The following is a 16227-nucleotide window of genomic DNA, read 5'->3' on the forward strand; positions in this document are numbered from 1 at the left end:
AATTAGATCGATAGATATCTATCTAATTATCTCTCGATCTAATTATCTATCTATTTAATTATCTATCGATCTTATCTAATTATATAAGCACACTTGCAAGAAAATTTTGATCAATCATTCAATTTTACAATACCCGGATTCTTCAGGACCATTTATCTTAACAACAGATGCAACAAATGTCGCTCTAGGAGCAGTCTTGTCACAAAAACAACTACGAGAAGATAAACCAATTGCGTACGTATCAAGAACAATCAATGAGACTGAACAAAAGTACTTAATCTTACTTATACGGAAGAAAATTCACCATTTAGATAGATAATAATCGCTCACTTCAGTGGCTATTCTCCCCAATTCAAAATGAGTTCGCTGGACATTAAAATTAGAAGAATACGACTACGACATTGTCTACAAGGAAGGAAAATTTTAAACAAACGCTGATGCATTTTCAAGAATACAGATCCACACTCTGAACATTGACGCACGATCAACAATAGTTGAACTAGATGAAGAACTAGAGCGATTATTAAACCAGGTAATACAAGACCCCAGAACCTACGATCAGCACCAAGAACGTAGCTACCTCAAATTCCAAATTTATTGGAATTTTCATCAACAACCCCTGAAGACGTCTCTTACCAGCGAATCTGATCCCAGCGCTGCCCATCAACGAATGTTCATCTAGCTTCCTTTCTGTTTCTTGTGATACCTTTGGAGATAACGACATTCTTTTAGCTATAAAATCATATAAAAATTCTTTTGCGGCGGGCCCTGATGGCATTCCTAGTTTTCTACTTTAAATATTCAACTCCATTTTAAAACAGTGTTCAATACCTCAAATTTGGAAAACGTCTAACATCTGTCCGGTATTTAAATGTGTTACATATGTTACATACCTATTAGCATTGTTTAAGTAGGTATATTATAATATACTTAAACAATGCTATTAGTCTACTTATTATGTAACTTTGCTAAAATATTTGAATCGTTATTATACACACAAATCTATTCTCCTGTTAAATCATTTACTACCCCTTATCAACATCAATTTTTTGAAAAAAGTTCTACTGTAATTAATCTCTCATGTTTTTCACAATTGGTTTCTGAATACATTGATTATCGTTGTCAAGTTCATACAATTTATACGGATTTTTGTAAAACATTTGATAAAAATGACCACTATGTATTACTCGACAAGTTACTATGGTTTTTCAGATCCCTTGATCACATTATTCCAGTCATATCTTATGAAAATGTGTGAAATAATCGTCGTTTTTCCTTTAAAATTTATATGCCATACTTTATAAGCATATAGTATACGTGTTAATTTGAAGACATTGATTTTTCATAATATTATTGTAAATTTAATTTAAATTAAAAAATGACTCTAAATATTGACCATCTGTTACAATGTTTGCCACATAATATTTATGTCTATTTACATGTTAAAACACGCTTTTGTAGTTATTCATTTTATATTTCCCAGCTGATCAATAATTAAATACTTAAACAAAGGTAGTTAAATGCCATTGGTAGTTTTCATATCACGTGTAAAATATGAACATGCACTTATAAAATATACATCTTCAATATTTTGATAATGAGTTTTAAACTCTTAGTACTTACCTTTCGAGTTGGTGAATTTTTAGGTTTAACGTCCACTTTTATTATTGATGAAGAATCAACACATTCGAGAAGAAGTTTCTACAAGTTAACTGTAGCTGTGTTACTTACAGTTGGTGTAATGTTAAGTCTCGTATATAAAAATTTTTACTTAAATTTGATCCACATAAAAATTGTGGTATCTTTTTTAGAAGATATTACTATGTATAGTTTAAATATATACACCATCATTGCCATGAATTTTTGGAAACAGAGGGAATGGAGCAAGCTAATAGAATATCTGAAAACAACTGAGTACTTAGTCCAAGATTCTAACAATAAATTACCCTACTATTGGGGCCTTGTTGGTACTTCTTTGATTCACATGTTGTTAACAATATACGATATGATTTTATGGTATGAAATTGATGGACTAGCTGTGATAAAGCAGTATACAATCGTATATATTCAAGGTATTTTAAAATACTTCTATGTGTTTTTACTATCTGTGATAATAAAAATGATATTACTGCGATACAGAGGACTAAAAAGAAATTTGGAAACATACATTAAAGAAAATGCAGAGAAACACATTTACAGTTTTGAAGAATTTCCAAATAACTTCATAAATAAAATAAAACATACCATGCATTTCTTGAAAAAAATTGTTGATTTATATAATCAACTTTTTGGATGGGTGATGTTTCTGCTAATAGGACACACAACAATTACGATTCTCAATTATATAGACTGGACAATGTTTTACACAAAAGACCGCGTGGAAATTATTCATATAATTCTACTAAATGTTTGTTCAATTAGTTGGAAATTTGTACGTTTCAATTTTATCGTTATTTATGTTGGTTATTTACTGAAATAGTCCTTTTTAGATGGTGGTTGGAATTTTGATTCTTTTATGCGACGATGTAGAACAAGATGCGGAGAAAATTGTTTTCCTGACATACGACTTGCGGATATTACTTAACAAGAAATTTATTAAGAGAAATTATCATATGCAGGAATTTACCACATTTCTGTCAAACAATCTTCCAAAATTGACAGCTTCAAATTTTTTTAACGTTGGAAAATCTACCCTTCTTGATATGCTAAGCACAGTCTCCACTTTTTTAATCATAATGATACAGTTTAAAAATGATTAGAAATTGTTGTGTAAAATACCTATATTTTTTTCAAAAATAAGTTGCAGATATTAAACAAATATATACGTCCAAGAAATAAGTGTTTTGCAAATAATCCCAATAATTGATATTTTTGTTCTATATATTTATTATACCACTAATAAAATGATTTGTACCAGGACGGGTCATCTATTATTCTCCCTAACATAATTGGCGTTGAATGACAAATGAAAAGCGCATAGCCTGTATTTGTCATTTACTGATAGTCTTTGGCTTTTGATTTTAAAATTATTAATTTTTTTGTTGTGGTGTTTATATTTTTTTCAAAATGGAAAAATTTGCCAGATCTAGCCCTCAACGACTATTTCTTGTTTCCCAAATTAAACAAAATATCTTCGAGATACCCATTTTTTTGACGATGAAGAAGTTATGACAAGTTATGGCTGGAAAAGCACGCCAAAGAATTTTGCCAATGGCGTTTCTGTAGTGTTTTTATTTTAGTTCGTCTATTTTGTGAACTATTTTGACTTCCTAAGAGCACAACGTTGGAAGTGAGGGAAAAACAATAAATAAATAATTATTATCAAAGTTCTAGACCTTAGACACACAGTGCTGCATGGAAATTATGATCTTCATTTATTGCATTAATTCAATACATATACCTATGTAACGGGTATTCAATTGAAAAACCAGTAAGAGGAGGCGTTGGAATTTGATTTGACACAAACATGTCTTTTTTAAAACATATAACAGATAACACATAACGTATAACGTATAAAGTATAACGTATAACGCATAACATACAACAGGCCAAATGGATGTTCTAAGAAGTTCAACGCCTACTCTGAGTGATTTTTCAATTGAACACCCGTTATTTAATCAACTTGGACGATACTAACTACTTAGCAGCTGCAAAACCGCCGGAGCTTCATTTCCGCGAGTACCTATTTCTGACACCAAGATGAATTATTAAACATAATTCTGCAATATAATAAAATTCAGTATGTTGACCAATTAAATTGTCCTTTAAACACTGAATTCTAGTTTTAATTATAGTTAATAACACAAATTGGATGAAACGCGAAATTGAGTCAATGTAGATCCTTTTAATTTTACAGTATATTTAAAATGATCTTGAGACACTGTAAAATTTGTTCTGGATTACTCGTTAATTTATTTTCCCATACCATACATACCTGTATTAATTTTAGTGGTATTGTGCTTACTTAAACTTACCTTATCGATTTATTTTTCGCCAGTGAGCATATTCTAAAAATACGTTGTTATAAATTTAAAAATAAAATTTCTTCTGAAAATATGCTCTTAAATCATTTTAATTTTCGTGTTTTCCCCAGAACAGCCGAACAGGTGTAAGCTAATATAAAAACAAATTAAAACACTCTTTCCATTGAATAAACTCTTTGATCAATGACTTTATAAATTCTTTTTGATCATCGAAATGTCAACAACATCGTCAAGAATACGACGACATTAAATATCAGCTACTCTAACATTTCAGTATTGATTCCATAACAGCTGCACACAAGTTGCTTTTAAGAGAAACATAGTTATTTCTTTTAGCTTATAATAGACGATTACATTGTTTGAATTTCAGTAGCTTTCGCTTCATACAAAAATTAGATTCCAATTTCGCTTCACAGAACGCAATACACATTAGTACACCTCCATCATTTGTATTCTCGTCCCAATTGCTGAGGGTGTGCTTGTGTTCGAAGCTGAAGCACGTTTTCAGCACTGCATTATTTCAGCCCCAGTGATAGTGCGCATGCTAAATCCCGACGTAGTAAATATCAGGGTGGTTTTCAGGAAAATCGTAAAGCCTCAGTGGCGTACCACCGCAAAAGTGCATATATGCTTTTTACTTCCCGAGCGTAGGCAAAGAAACTATTGTAACTGAGTCATGACCTATGGAGTACCAAAATTTGGTCCGTCTGTCGGTCTGTCTATCTGTCCGCAGTCCGTGTAGATTTTTGTTAGACAGATAAATTCCGATCGATTGTTGTCAAATTTTATGTGTATTATGAATATCATGTTGATGGTAAAACGTTAACTAAATTTTATCTAATCGTTCCCACCAGAGTGACAATGTTATTTCAAAAGTGTACATAGTAAATGGTTTTAAATAGTACAATATAACATACTCTTGTACGTGTAGTTTACGAATACGGGTTGAGTTTTTATCCAAGATCTCTGCAAAACCGAATGTTTTGAAATTTTGCAGACGTTTCAAAGTTATCATAAACACTAAATTTTTAATCAAAATAGATCTGTTTATCCCGTCTCCCAAAAATGGATGACGTCATTACAAAATTTTGCCTAATACATCTACCGAAAATTTGAGTCTATTGTATACTTGTGATTTATATTTTTAGAATACAGGTGACTTAAAAAAATTAATGGATTAAATCGGGAACTACAAAATCGAATACTTTGAAATCTTGCAGACCTTTTAAAGTTATCGTAAGCATAGTAAATTTTTGACCAAAATATATTTATTTACCCCTTCCCCCAAAAAATTGACGACGTCATCTCAAAATTGTACCGAAAATTTCCCATCGAAAGTGTGCAAAATACGATGAATCTGTACTTGTGATTTATCATTGTTTTCTTTTTTTGAATGGTTTATACAGGGTGACTCAAAAAAATGAATGAATGAGTCAATTTATTTTAGGGATTAAATCAGGAACTGCAAAATCGATTGTTTTGAAATCTTGCGGACGTTTCAATTTTATCGCAAGCATGGTAAGTTTTAATACAAATATATCTGTTTACCCACTTTACGCACCTTATTTAAGTTTGCCATTGAAAAAACTATTAAATCTGTTGTATCACAGATATTTCGAAAAACTCTTGGGATGGGTAAAGCTTGTCAAATATACCGGGTTTGGAGTTGGAGTTGGATTTGTACATATACAGGTGGGTCACCAAGCGCGCGGTCCTCGGTGTCTCATTAATTATTACAACTGAATTACTGAAGCCGAAAGTTGTACGATTCTTTAAGAACTATACTCTAAAATTATTTTGAAGTAGACAGAGTGTCTAATAAACAGAATATTTCTAAAAAAATCTACAATTTCCAAGGATCGATATTTCAATTTTTTATCGTTTGTTTTCATTCTTCAAATATGTCGATGTGTTCCTTAAAAAAGAAAAACATTGCTGCAACTACCCACTCTAAACATAAAAAATACTAAAAGTAAAATTGAGTCTTATTCATGCAAAGTGTTTGTAAATATTGATTTTTTTTGTCAAATATTTTCTATATTTAAAGTTAATAGTCTTGCGATTTTTTCCTTTTTAACACGAACCTCTATAAGTTGAAAAAAAACATATATATGTAATGTTAAAGTAAATGTAAAGAAGCATGCTACGCATATGTTTCAAATGAGTTTTTACTTTACAAAAATTTATGATGACATCATCAACATTTTGCAAGGACACATATACCTATCAACTTGGAAAATGGAGTGTAATACTAATAACAACAGTTTCATATTCCTCAGTTTTGGGGAAAATGCAGTGAGTCGTTCGTGATTTAATCATTAAAATAAATTGACATATTCATAAATTTTTTTGTCAGCTGTATAAGCAATTTACTCACAAATTATATAGCTGTTCCAAATGTGTATTCGAATAAAATAATATTGTTGATTTTCCCGTTTTTAAATTAATTTAATTTCCTACTATAGATATTTTATACATTGATCCGTGAGATCTACTCTACATTTGGTTTTGTAAAATTGCTGCGGTTAAAATATCGCTAGTGGCTTAGTAGACTTAGTAATAGTCACTGTATGCTCTTAGATGAGGTTTCATTAACATGTTAATGTGAAAGAATAAGTATGTACAAAGGATTCAAAGACGTGTTTTGTTTGAAGACATCTCTAAATATTCGTTTTAACAAATTAAACAATTCTTGCTTGTGTCAAAAATGTATATAGACATTCCCGATGAGTCTACAGTTATTAGAAAGCAGTGTATTTTTCGACAGTATGTTGAAAATTATTATATGTGGTATATATGTAATGTTGAATAATTTATGAAATTTTTAACAACACTTCTGTTAAAGTGTTAAAGTCTAGAATCCAAAAAATATCAATTCTTATATTTGATGCTCCAACTGTCATTAGGTTCTGCACATATAATTTTTAAATTAATTAGAGGAGAATCCCAAGACATAGAAATTTTCGATTTCGACCGTTCAGTTCCAGTTAAAATAAATTAAGACCGAAAGATATTTTCAGAGGAAAACTTAAAAAAAAATATACTATGAATTTATAAGCACTAGAAACATGAGTGTACCACCGATCGATATGCTGCTAGAGACTACATTCCGCTGCATTGACCTCAATGAACATAAAATAATCCCATACTTTTATTTAACTTCTCACCTATCTTTTATGACTTTCTGCGTTACAAAGCAAAAAAAGGAATAACCACACTACTGTATACTGCATACAATCTATCAACATTTCTTTCAAGTTGGTAAACAATAACTAGAGGAGGTACCCGCATGATGTAATGATAGTCTTACGATTTATAAAACTAGAAGAAGAAATACTTGGAATTGTTGTAAGTGGAACTACCACAATCTAAAAAAATTAACTTGAATTGAAAATTGAAACGGATTAGCTTTACAGGACGCTATATTTTCGCAAATTTTTGTTTGGATATACTGGTCTAGTTTTAAAACAATTGGTTAAAGCTCTCCGAGTGATTTATGATTACATTCTATCACTGCTTTAATGCCACAAAAAAATCCGCGGCCTCTTCAATGTGAACCAAATATTCTATGTTAAAAACCACTTAGATGGTTTATAAGAACACAGATACCATATTTCAAAATCTGGAAAAGAAAGCAAAATTGCTTGAAAGGGAACATATTGAACACTTTCTAAAGGAAACACCCAACGTGCACTATTTAATAATGAAGGAAAGTAGGTTGGTTTTCCATTTGAGGCTGAAATTTAATGTTCTATATTAAGGTTGCCTTAGCTATTCGAGTATCAGGTAATGAATTATCATATCTGAGTGTCAATAACGTACAAGATAAAGGATCCTATATCCTGATATTTGATAAAGTAAGATACGAAACGAATATTTCACGTAGTTCTAGGATTGTGGAAGGATTTTCTCTTAACGGGCCAGAAATCTGTAGGAAATATGTCTTTACAAACTAAAAATACTATGAATAGCCTCACTTGCTAGAAATCATCGCCTGTGGCACACGGCTACATTGAAGAATCAGTTTCAAGTAAGACTGATATGACCACAGAGATCTTGATTATAAATTCACGAATAAAAGGGAATACCTTGGTAAATATAGATACCGAGAAGAGAAAATTTAATGAATGGGGAAATGGCATTGAGAAATAAGTAAAAATCATTGAAACAAAGTTATGTATTTTACCATAAAGTGATTTCTTTTGAGATTGTTGCTTCATTATACATATACGTAAGTCTTAGATGTTCAGTAAATTCCTTCTAAACTGATTTTCATGATTTTACTTCCACTAGTGTTTTTTGGGTTTGTTATAGGACACTGGTATTTTATGAACCCCACAATGCAATGAAAATCAGTATTATTATAACTTCATAAGAAAGATGTGTTGGACAAAATAATAAAATTTGCGTAGCAACAGCTTCCCGAGTAACTGTAACAATATTATAAGCTACCTTGTTAAATTACATTTTGTGTTACATAGTAGTTAAAGTTACCTCCCTCGTGAAACTTAGCAATTAACATAACGCTGTTTTGTGGAATAACGATCTCAAATAGCATTTGCTTTTTTTGCAAATCACGTTTCTGGTTACGCCACTGTGAAACTAAGTAGATTTGAAGATATCATTTTGCTCCATTTTAGATTTGCTATTGGAATCGAGATACCGTATCTCCTCCAACTCATCAGCTGTTTTTAGAATTAGAACCCTCGTGCCCCTTTCCACACCAAGCAAAAAAGGGAAATGTCAAAGCTGTGACATTTAAGATAGTTAACTTAAATGGAAACGTTATAAGTGGGTAGTCGGCGGTCCTGATATACGAGAAATGCTTTCAAGCCGCCCCTGAGTCTGCGCCGCCTCCAATCTCGATCTCACGAGGCCTCCACAATGTGACGGTTTCATTCCGACATTTCGCACGCTTTCACGCAACATATACGCGAAAATAAGGTACTTTGTAAGGTATCGTTCTGTTGTTTGTGCCGTGCTCACGTGATCTATTATTAACAATGATCCGGGAATCCGGATAAAATGGAATTGTTACCTAACCACAAACTGAATTCAGACAGTATTTGTACCTGATTGTAAAGTGTGGCTTAGATTAGACTGATATGGAATAATTAGGGCCTAGCTGTACAGGTAGGTCTGTTGTTATTTTAAACTGGACGTTCGTGTTTGGTGTAAATGTTAATAACTAATGAGGGCAGTTTGTTGTGTGGTTGGAGTGTGATAACTATCTCGTTTTAACATACCACACCTCTTTATAGTACCTTATTAAATTTATTTTAAATGCTTTTATTTTCATATTTACAGAATATATATATTTTTTAATATTTGTAAATTTCGAATAAATAATAAGCACGTTTCCTAGTCTGAATCATATGCTGTTGAGATTTATTGTTTACTTTTAACAATATTTTATAGTTAACTTCCATAAAGTACTTACGTGTATAAATGTACAGTCTTAATTGTACATTAATATCATAAGGGAGTTAATTTAGTCTAAGATTATATTAATTTACAGTTATCTGTATCCAAACGTATGAACCAGCTTCAAAAGGTAACGGGTTGTATGGAGGTATAAACTTGATCTTAATTACAATTTGCAGTTTGCGCTTTTGTATAAAGTGTAATGTTTCTAATTTGGGATACAGTTCAATAATGAAATTTCTGTAGTAGCTAATTTAAAAAATTATACTTTCCGTCACGGGTGTTGCGTAAAGAGTTTTTGTTTTATAAAATTACTCCACTTTTCGTGGATCCAGACTGGTTTAAGAGTTTTTACCTATAATAAAAGAAGAGATAAAATTGTATCCATATTATTTCATTTTATCTACCAATAACTTGTAAAATCCTTCTTTTCCTACTTTGCCTCAATAATGTTTTCATTATGAAACGCATATGCGTTTCACAATAATAACATTTAATTTTTTATAGCATGTAAAACAGTAATTTTTGCCTTGATTATGTTGGCAAAGTTATTATGCGGCCAGTCGAAATCGAAAGGTGGTCGAAAGCTGAAACCAAATGTCAGTGAACATTGTTGACAATAATTAGCCTAATTGAATATTTCCGTCTATTTGCTCCCTTTTCTGTTAAATGATCAAGAAAATGTTGATTTTGTTGCCAACCGACTTTCAAAAATTGAAAATAATTTATTTACAATGCAAAGTAGAAAAAATAGTACATTACACTCATAAGACGACTTCTGGCACTCATTAAATTCTATTTGGCCACTCCTCGCTGCGCTCGTCGTTGTCAAAACTCATTCATGCTATAATAATCGCCTTCTAAAATACGCGTAATACTTAATGTACTTATTATAAATTAATAAATTTTAAGAGACTCCTTAGAAATATCAGATCTTTACAATTTTGATTTTTGTCTCTTACCGTGTGGTCGTGGAAGTAATTTTCAACGTTTCTGTTGTAAATATAAAATATTCTTAAAATTGCTAACAGGTATGTATAGGTAGGCCAATTTTTTATAGTCATTAACAAGTGTGGATGTAGTGCCGGGTTTTTCGTGGAGGCAGGGAGCTTCGCGCTCTGCGCCCTTAGTGGAATTTCTTGCTCCGTGGATCATTTAGTTATTGGAATTTGTACGAATGAAATAAGTTGTTAAAGCAAAAAATCAAAATTCATTTTTACATAAGTACAGTCAGTATTAGACAGGATTTATTTGTCAAAATTTCTAGATGACGTCATCGATTTTGATTAAAAATTTACCATGCATGTGACAACTTTAAAACGTCTGCAAGATTTCAAAGCATTCGGTTTTGCAGTTTCTGATTTAATCAATAAAATAAATTGACTCATTTATTATTAATCTTTGACCAGAATTCCAGTGCGGAGTTTGTCTCAAGTGTCTATTGACTTTCACGCATTTTTATGAGGGCTTAAGCACCCACCGTTGTAAACTTCTCTACTTACGCTGACCTTTGTCTTGGGGCATACAGGACCGTAGTTGAATTTCACAATTTCACGTGCAGTGCAATCGAAACATAAAGAATACACACTTAGCTACATACTAATTTACCAAATTTCTATCATTTTGTAACAACTAACGAAACAATATTTCAGAATTACATAAACACTCGTATCGTTATAAAATCAAAAGTCACTATCATCAATATCACTACTATCGGCATCCAAATTAATAAGTAATTCCGGTTTTAGTCGATCTCTATAAAATGTTTCTTCTTCAATCACATAACGCACACAGACCAACTAGCCGGTGTTATGTTGAAATCCTCTTTCCTGATAACATTTACTGGGTTTGCAGTGAACTTCGGTGCAATATTATTTCGTCTTATGTGAGCTTTCAGTTCCGACCAAATTAGCTCAATCGGATTAAAAACGCAATGATATGGAGGTAATCGTAATATCCGGTGCCCTTGCTCTTCAGATATGCAGTCAATTCTGAATGTTTTATTATGGTCCTTGGTTCTTAACACTTCAAGTAGTTGTTTTTTTGTATAAGATTCTTGATCTTCCATAAGAAAGTTTTTTATTTCTTCCTTACTTGAAGACGTATTTGGGATTTTTTGCCTCTGTGCTAAATGATATGATGCGTTATCTAATACAATTTGGTGACAATTTTTTCATATTTGTAGCAGATAAGAACAGCGCATCGTCTACCCTGTCATTTAGGATCCCGCGTGTAATATTAATAATTCTTTTCCCATATGAGAGCGGTACATCCAATACACACTTGTTACTTTTATCCCATCATCCTATTTTTACAGTGTCATGTGATCATGTCTGTCATACCATGTCTCGTCAAGATAAATTATTGGCTCACGGCTCACTTCATCACGAAATTTTTGAATTTGCATAATAATTTTTGCACCTTTTGGAAATACGTCTCGATTTCATTAATAGTTGCCTCTTGTTAAGTTTTCTGAAACGAAAATCTATTTTTAACAAAACCTGTCTCATACTTTCTTTACAGCAAGTTATTTGTAAGTGTCCTCACTTTTCTATATAGTCGTTCAATTGTCAAAACACTATTACGTTTAGGTTATGGCTATTACGTCTTATCAAATCCGCATCCTGATCTTTAAATACTGTTGATAAACCACTATCTTTTCTCACTTTTGTAACGTCAGTGCCAATTGAAACCATTTTTCTTACAGTTGATTCTGACATTTTGGGCATTCGACTTGTTTTTGCAATAGCTGCATTCTTGATATATTCGTAAACATTCAGAATAATGCAAAATGTTATAAAATTTAGATTTTTACTTCCCGAGCGTAAGCAAAAGAAGTATTGTAATCGAGTCTGTCGGCCGACTCTTTACTTTTACGCTTTCTCGATCTTTCATGACCCCTAGGAGGCGAAGAAATAGGTCTGCCATTTCCGTCTGTCTGTCCGTCTGTCTGCCGTCCCGGATTTTTATTAGACAGATAATCTCCGAAAGTACTGGACCGATTGTTGTGAAATTTCGTAGTTATATTAGGAATATCATGTGGATGGTAAAACGCTAACCAAAATTTGTCTAATCATCCCCACCACTAATGCAATGACGTCACTTCAAAATTGTACATAGTAAATGGGTTTTAAATTGTATAAAATAATATAGTCATATACATGTAGTTTACGATTCCGAATTGAGTTTTTACCCGAAACGTCCAGATGTTTGGAAAAAAATATAAAAATTATAAAACAACATTTTGCAATTTAATTTTGAATCTGCTAACCTTCGGGTTACCTTTGAAATGTTGCAGATGTTTTAAGGCTATAAAGAGCATCATAAATCTTTAGTCAAAATATATTTGGTTATCCCCTCCAAAAACTTGATGACGTCAGCTCAAAAGTTTGCCGAATAAATCCTATCTAAAATGTACAAAATATGATGAATCTGTACTTGTGATCTATCACTCCATTCATATTTTGGAATTTGCATATATAGGGTGACTCAAAAAAATTTATGAATGCGTAAATTTATTTTACTGATTTACTCAGGAACTACAAAACCGAATGCTTTGAAATCTTGGAGATGTTTTAAAATTATCATAAGCATGGTGAATTTTTGATCAAAATGCATTTGGTCGTCCCCCCTAAAAAATTTATGACGTCACCACAAAATTTTGCTTAATAAATCCTATCTAAGACGTACAAAATATGGTGAGTCTCTTCTTGTGATTTATCATTCCATTCAAATTTTTTCGATTTGCATATACAGGGTGACTCAAAAAAATTAATGAATGCGTGAATTTATCTTATTGATTTACTCAGGAACTACAAAACCGAATGCTTTGAAATCTTGAAGATGTTGTAAAGTTATCGTAAGCATGGTAAGTTTTTGATCAAAATGTATTTGCTCATCCCCCCTAAAAAATGTATGACGTCACCACAAGATTTTGCTGAATAAATGCTATCTAAAATGTACAAAATATCACGAGTCTCTTCTTGCGATTTATCATTCCATTCATATTTTTTGGATTTGCATATACAGTGTAACCCAAAAAATTAATGAATGCGTACATTTATTTTATTGATTTAATCATGAACTACAGAACCGAATGTTTTGAAATCTTGCAGATGTTTTAAGGATTTAAATAACGTAATAAATTTTTAGTCAAAATATATTTGCGTATCGGCTCCAAAAACTGATGACCTCAGCTCTAAAGTTTGCCGAATAAATCCTATCTAAAATGTGTAAAATATGACGAATCTTGTAATTTATCATTACACTGAGTGACTCAAAAAAATTAATGAATGCGTAAATTTATTTTATTGATTTACTCAGGAACTACAAAACCGAGTGCTTTGAAATCTACTGTGAAAAAAAGATAATATGCATGCAGTCGTCACGTTTCCGACAGCGAGGGAAGTACTGTCTAAACTCTTTAGACCAATTTTTTTACCAAAAATCTAGATGTCTCGAGTTTTTACTCAACAACTGTCTGTTAGGACATTCTTATTCCTAGAGAAGGATCTCTCAACAGCACACGATGTTAAAAGAGAATATTTAAAATTAGAAATTTCAGTGAGTTTTATTTTTAAATCTTTTTCTATATTTTCGCCTTGTAATACTTTTCTGGCAAGCTTAAGGTATTTTTTTTGAAAGGATCTTGCATCTTATTTTTAAATGCCATTTTACCTACTCTCCCCGGGGTATCCTCCAACTGACCAGTAAAGTGAATGACGCGCGAAATTTGAACTCAGTTCATAATACGAGACCCGTATTTCAGTTCCCCGTGTAATCCTTATGGGTGAAATCGAGGCGTCACTTTAACGCTTAAATTGTACCATTAAAGTAATTTTCTTATATATCCCACTACCTGTACCATTAAGACTGATATTTTTACTGTTGATCTTGATACCAAACATGAACGGAACCGGTAGTATTTAATAAATATTTAAATTCAACTTTTACCACTACATTTGCCTCGAACGTATGTCGTACAGTGGTTCATACCGCCATTGACTTCCCCCTCCACATAAATGGCTTTGATTTTCAGATGCTACAGATACGGCTGTGAATCTAAAATAATACATAAAGGAGATCTCATATTTGCAAATGTTTTCAATCAATTGCCAAATTTTGATTTAAGAATCATCATCAATCCCAAGCTTTTTTCTTTTCACACATTTTTGCTAGAAAAGGAAAAACTTAGCACTCCTGATTAAACCTTTCATGTACAAGTAAAAATCACTTTCATTTTAGTGCGAATTGGGTCTGAAACACCCATTTAAAAAAAAATCACAATTTAAAGAACAATTTATTTCAAATCAAAAAAGTATTTTACAATAAAAAATTGCACTTCCTAATGCAAAATCTGATTCACTTTTGGTGAAAAACTGACCCACAAACTGTTTTCTTGATGGGCCATTAAAATAGTCCTCGGACACTAATAGTTCTTCGACACTGTGAAGTAGATTTTCTTCAGATCTTTCTAGTTCAGGACCCAATAGCAAAAGCAGTGCTTCGCTCCTATCAGTTTGTCCTAAGCTTTCATGAAGTTGTACCTCAACATTAGCTATTTTTAGGCTGACTTGGGGATTAAAAGAATTTTCAGAGACAACAGCTCGGACCTCAGCTGATTCACTTTTCTTCAGATGTACGTCTCAAGCACGCAAATTATTGGTCCACAATACATTATAACGTCCGTGTAGGGCAGGTGTAGCCATATGGTGATATACAAATGCACCTCTTGGGGTTTCACATGTTGCCTCTCTTAAGGAATATCTATGCATAATAAAACAAAATACGTCATAATTTTACTTAGCACAGAATTTATCAATATACATTAACTTACCATAATCTTCTCGCATTCTAGCTCGAATAAACTCTTCAAGCACATTTAATTCAGTATACCAATTGACTTTCGCTACATTATTTGACTGTAAAGAATTTTCTCCAACAAAAAAAAAAGGCAATTGCCCCTATTGTTAACACATGTCTTTCTGTCATTATTAATAACAAATACAAAAAAACCAGTCCACAGATACATACAACCTAATGTGAATCAATATCACAGAACTAATATATCATCCAAAAATTGTGATTATGATTGTTTGTTGTGATGAAAATACGAAATCAACTGTCATATTTTGGGGATTTTCACGATCTAAACGTCACTAGTACCGCAAAATATTCGCGTTCTTTTTCTTTCCCAAGTGTTTCTGGATTTTCCGTTTCACTCATGCGCAAGACGTTAGAAACGATGTACGTTACTTCGATGGATAGCGTTGTTTTTAATTTGCAATATATCTTTAACAGAAGCTTTTTATGTAGTTAAACCTTTAGTAACAGGAAGATAATTGTACAGTCTTTATCGCTTGTAGCATGAACTAGTTAAGATTTCTACGTATGCGGCGTATTTTGTCTGTAAAATTAAGCTCCCATAAGAAACCCATAGTAGAATTTTTGAATTATGAACTGCCGCGCATTCTAAATTCTAACCTTACTTTACTGGTCAACTGTTTATCCATTGCTCTACTATATCCACAGACTGCAGTAAGGTCAGCCCAATGGTCTCTAATTTAGTTATACTTGTTTTTAAGATAGTAAAATGGGTTATTATATAAGCCAATTTATGTTTGAGATGCTTCGTTGGAAATAGTATTGAGCATTGGCAATGCATTTCGTCACTGTGGAGTCAAATTTTATAATAACCTAGAATGTTTCATTCAATTTAGAATTACACAACAAAACTACGAATAGCAATAAATTAACCTTTTTTATATCGTCAAAATAATTGCAATAATATATTTCCGCTTCAATCCATGAGCCCCATCTT

General features: G+C 32.0%; 1 protein-coding gene across 2 annotated transcripts in view; it reads left to right on the forward strand.

Annotated features, from left to right (window-relative positions):
- Positions 1-8882: 8882 nt before the first annotated feature.
- Syt12 (Synaptotagmin 12) overlaps positions 8883-16227 on the forward strand; it is a 63723-nt gene continuing 56378 nt past the window's right edge. For both annotated transcript variants that reach the window (XM_064067298.1, XM_064067299.1), the window contains exon 1: positions 8883-9116. The gene's annotated coding sequence lies outside the window, so the exon portion shown is untranslated. The remainder of the gene's footprint in view (positions 9117-16227) is intronic.

Source organism: Zophobas morio, unplaced genomic scaffold, assembly GCF_036711695.1.
Source record: "Zophobas morio isolate AGI-343-1 ecotype UQ-CSIRO unplaced genomic scaffold, CSIRO_AGI_Zmor_V1 ptg000029l, whole genome shotgun sequence".
In the NCBI taxonomy this organism is placed as follows: domain Eukaryota; kingdom Metazoa; phylum Arthropoda; class Insecta; order Coleoptera; family Tenebrionidae; genus Zophobas; species Zophobas morio.